The sequence below is a fragment of the Octodon degus genome, unplaced genomic scaffold (assembly GCF_000260255.1).
Source record: "Octodon degus isolate 3935 unplaced genomic scaffold, OctDeg1.0 scaffold00027, whole genome shotgun sequence".
NCBI lineage: Eukaryota > Metazoa > Chordata > Mammalia > Rodentia > Octodontidae > Octodon > Octodon degus.
In genome coordinates this window covers 10,628,921-10,633,947 of record NW_004524603.1, presented here as the reverse complement: position 1 = coordinate 10,633,947, position 5,027 = coordinate 10,628,921, and the positions used below count along the sequence as shown (strand labels likewise).

The window sequence follows — 5,027 nt, the reverse complement described above, 5'->3', positions numbered from 1 at the left end:
GCACTCCTTACCCTCGACGGGCAGGAAAGAAGCATTAATCAGCTTGGTCAAGCCAGGGGGCACGAGGCCTTTAGGATCTGCCTTTGGGGCTGACCAAGCTCTGAGGCTGAGAAAGATGCGTGTTGGTGTTTTCCAATAGAGTTGGAGAAGGCATTAGGTATAGAAGTTCCTGAAAGCTTAGCTGCACATGAATTTAACCCACCCACTCAAATCTGCATGCTATGTGGCTAAGAAACCAGATTTCTACTCTGATGGGAATGGTGGTTAACTGTCATCAACGATGCGTGGAAGGAAAAGGATGGGGTAGCAGGAGACCTTCATGTAAGCCTCAGGGTCCATGTTCACCAAAGGTGAAGGATTACCAGAAAAAGGGGGGGGGAGTCTGCACCCCAGAAGTGGGAGTTGCAGGATAGAAGTATTCATTATACATTGCAAACATTTATTAATTTAAAAAAGGGAGAGAGGAGGCGTATAGAGTTAGCACAGAGCTGACAACTAGAGAAATAAGAGTATCAATAATTCAGACATCCCAAGGAATGAAAGATTTGTCCACAATGTAGGAATTTCAGGAAAAGAACTAACACTTCTCTGAGAGAAATCAATAGGCAATAAGGACTGTGCAACTGTATCTTTCAGCCAATTATTTTAACGCCCCTTTGATTTTGTGGCATCCCAAGGGAATCTGTTATGGAGGAGTTAGGGGAAGGGCAAAAAGGATTAGAGGACCTACAATAAGCCCATTTTTCCTGCCAGGGGCTCATCTGTCTACAGTGTTCAGCTCCAGGAAGTTATGGAGTCTTAGAGAATTTTGGAGCAGGCTGGAGCAGCTCCATCTTGGCATGCTTTAGTAGACATGGAATTTACAACTGAAGCACACATTTATAGGAAAAAAAAACATTAATTGGAAAGTTAGAGGGAGGATGGGAAGGGACTCCAGCTTAGGTATCTGGAGCAGGTATACTCTGATTGCTTCTCCTTGAATTTGAAAAGCAAAAATTCTTGGGTAAGTTAGCTTGAAAAAAAAACCCTCTTCTGTCAGAGATCCCTCTTATAGATTCCCTTCAATGATTTAACAGGTGACTATATTCTGCGAATGTAAAAGTCAGGAAATAGTTGTTCTTAAATTAACTAGTCCTGGGACCTTTTCCTTTTTTTTAAAAAAGAAAATTCACTCTCTGCTCTTGCGTGCCTGCTGAAAGCCATTCTTCCATGCAGCCAGCAGCAATCCAGACAAAATTGTAAAGTCAGAGTGAATAGATTTTGGCCATGTTGGATATCTGGTCACCAGGGCTCCTTTTAACTCTGGAAAGGTGGGTGTTGTGGCCATCAATGACCACTTCATTGACCTCAAATACATGGTCTACATGTTCTAGTATGATTCCTCCCACGGCAAGTTCTATGGCATTGTCAAGGCTGAGGATGGGAAGCTTGTCATCACTGGAAAGGCCATCACATCTTCTAACAGCAAGATCCCGCCAACATCAAGTGGAGTGATGCTGATGCTGAGTATGTGGTGGAGTCCACTGGTGTCTTCACTACCATGGAGAAGACCGGGGCTCACCTGCAGGGTGGTGCCAAAGGGGTCATCATCTCTGCCCCTTCTGCTGATGCCCCCATGTTTGTGATAGGTATGAATCACGAGAAGTACAACTCTCTCAAGATCGTCAGCAACGCTTCCTGTACTACCAACTGCTTAGTCCCACTGGTCAAGGTCATCCATGCCAACTTTGGCATCATGGAGGGACTCATGACTACAGTCCACACCATCACTGCCACCCAGAAGACTGTGGACAGCCCCTCTGGGAGGCTGTGGCGTGATGGTGTGGGGCTGCCCAGAGCATCATCCCTGCATCCACTGGCACTGCCAAGGCTGTGAGCAAGGTCATCCCAGAGCTGGACAGGAAGCTCACAGGCATGGCCTTCCATGTGCCCACTCCTAAAGCCTCAGTGGTGGATCTGACCTGCTGCCTGAAGAAAGCAGCTAAATATGATGACATCAAGAAGGTGATAAAGCAGGCATCAGATGATCCCCTCAAAGGCATCCTGGGCTACACCAAGGACCAGGTTGTGTCTTGCGACTTCAATAGTGACACCCACTCTTCCACCTTTGATGCTGGGGCTGGCATCGCCTGAATGACCACTTTGTCAAGCTCATTTCCTGGTATGACAGTGAGTTCAGCTACAGCAACAGGGTGGTGGCCTCAAGTAAGTGGCTCTCCCACCACAGCCCATCAAGACCAGAGAGACAGAGAGGCCATGCTGTAGAAGTCACTGTCCCACTCAGCCCCAACACTGAGAATCTCCCCCCCACACGGCTTCCATCCCAGACCCCCTAGAAGGGGAGGGGCCTTGGAAGCCTGACTCGCTGCCACTGCACACCATCAATAAAGCCCACCGTACCCAGCAACAAACAAACAAACAAACAAACAACAAACAAAAAGCATTTTAATAGTCTTGAACATATTTTTGGAAACATTGTAAGATTTAGAGATAATATGTGCAAAATTTCTGTGATACTTTGTTTACTCAGTGATGACTTCCATTATTATAAATCAAATTTTAAAAAAAAATAAAATTAAGTGCTATATAGGAGAGTTAAGCAGCATAGGAAAAGGAAGCATATCAACAAAACCAGTAAAGAACAGCCCTCCCAAAGGCTTGAGGAGAAAATTTAATCAATAAGTAAGCTTGAGAATACACCCAATATTTGGGGAGCTTAGAAAGTGCATATCAGAGGTACTGGTTTTCCTCACAGATACATTAAATTTCTCCCACCATTTCCATCACCGCTCCATGAGTGAACATTTTGGCATCGGAATAAAAAGCTTTCTGCAGCCCTTAAGCACAAAGAACAAAGGAATGGATCAACAGTCTTGAGAATAAGAAACGGGAGATGTAAAAACAGGCACATTCAGAATAGAGTAGCTGAAAGAATAAGTGGGTAGCTCTCTATCCCTAGGGTTTGAAGTATTTTATTGTCCCACACATTGACAAATTCTGCTGAAATAATGATCTCTGTTGATGATTTATTAATGGAGGGCATTCTCTTTACATACAGCAGGAGTATATGGATTATTTCTCGGATCTTCTAATTGTCTGGTACTTCCGATAGTATTCTATTGATTGTGCTGTTCCATTGGGTGTCTCGCAGGCAGAGAAGGGCAAAAAGCAATCATGCAATATGAATGAGATGCCTCATTAACCTTTGGGCTTTGGAGTACTTGAAGCATCTAATCTATGTCATTGATAGAAAAACCTTGGAGCCCCACAGGGGGTAGAGGGAGGAGAGGACAGACAGTTCCTTCTGGTGGGCAAACTCCTTTGTGCCCAGGGCTGGCCAAGTGCCTGTCTGTCCCACACAAGCTCTGGCATTAATCCAGAGATCTGAAATTTGAGCAAACATCCATGCAAGGTAGAAAAGTCTGCTGACATTCAGATCAGGAGCCACCTGCAAAGGTTCTGCTTCAGCAGCTGGGGTAGATTTCAGGGGACCCCTGGGGTGGATTCCAGGGGACCAGCCTTTGAACAACTGTCCAGGTGGTTGGTGAGGCATTTCTGCAGGGCATTCAGTTAGACCCTTTTGATGAAGAGGAATTAAGGTGACGAATATAGGCTTCTTGCAGTTTTTATCAGAATATGTGGAATTGCTTTGAGTTTTGTATGTTTTCAATTTGGAGTACATTTCTTAGCCAAATAGATGGTATTGAGGGTAAGGCTATTGTCTTGATGTCATCGAAAGCTGCTTTGTCTACAAAGCGGTTACCATCTAGACCAGGGGTGGTGACCCTAGAGAGCACGTGCCACAGCAGGCTGTTTGTATCACTGAAAACTCTAAAAGGTTCACTGAACTATTCAGGGCTTGCCTTTCTAGATTTTACAGTGCGCCTGCAGAAGCATTGTAATAATTATGCAGACACGAAACTTCAAGAATTTAATATTTTCCAATGCAGATAAAAATATGCTATATCTCTGGAAATCATAACATCAAAATAAACAGATCATGCTATTGTGACCCGTTTATGAGGTGCTTAATAGACTGAACTTACAGCATAAGGTAGCCCAGTTTGGTAAAGGGGCAGGTGAAAGTACTCAAAGGATTAAGAAAGTGGAAATTGTTTCTGGTTGGAGCAGCTTTTCTAGTCCACCAGGAAATACCCATCAGCCTAGAAGTGATGGCAACTCCCCTGGTAAAGCCACCTGCTTGAACTCATACTTTCTCATTTCTTTGTCCTAAGCCCTTGAGTCCATAGCTTTTCATTTTCTGTCCAAGTGCATCATAAATTCCTGGTATATAAGCATCACTTTTGCATACTAACTGCTTTTTTTTAATTTTTAGTTTTTTTTCAGGAATTAAATTTTATTTTTTTCTCAAATCAAATTGGTAGGACAGTTTTAATAATTAACACATTACATACATTATTCCTAGTGGTTCTTTGTTGAACAAGATGCAGACATGATATCCTATTTACAAACACTATTAGAACAAATCCCTCTATTCATTAAGAGAATGTAACTATGTATCTATCCCAACCACTCTGAATACACAGACACAAAGTGGACATTTATCTATATTCCCTTTTTTGTTTAGTTGCGTTATTTGAATATTATAGGTGTGTTGACTCAGCAAAATATTTCAGTAGTCCATAAGAGTATTGAGTCTTCCGCTTCACTGGAAATGTGAGAAATTGTTGACCTGAGTCCCCTACAGCTCAACATAACAGCATGGCTTTACTTCTTATATTTCATTTTTATACTTTTCTGCTGGATGGATAAGACCAAGGTAAAGCAGGACCTATGCAACAAGAGTTGTAGCTTTTGGGTCTGATAAGGTCAGTGAAATCCCCTCACGATTTATGCTGAGATCCTGTACCTCAGATTATAGATCCTTTGTCAGTGTCAGCCATGTGGATGAGTCAGGGCCATTGCTCAGAGAATGTGCTCGCTGTGAAAGCCTGAGAGAACGTTTTCTCTCCATGTGACTCTCCTTAGGCACACTCCACATCATCGATCACTTTCCTCTTTGGCCC

General features: G+C 43.3%; 1 pseudogene; it reads left to right on the top strand.

Annotated features, from left to right (window-relative positions):
• Nucleotides 1-1,265: 1,265 nt before the first annotated feature.
• Nucleotides 1,266-2,336, top strand: LOC101563362 (annotated as a pseudogene).
• The last annotated feature ends 2,691 nt before the right edge of the window (nt 2,337-5,027 follow it).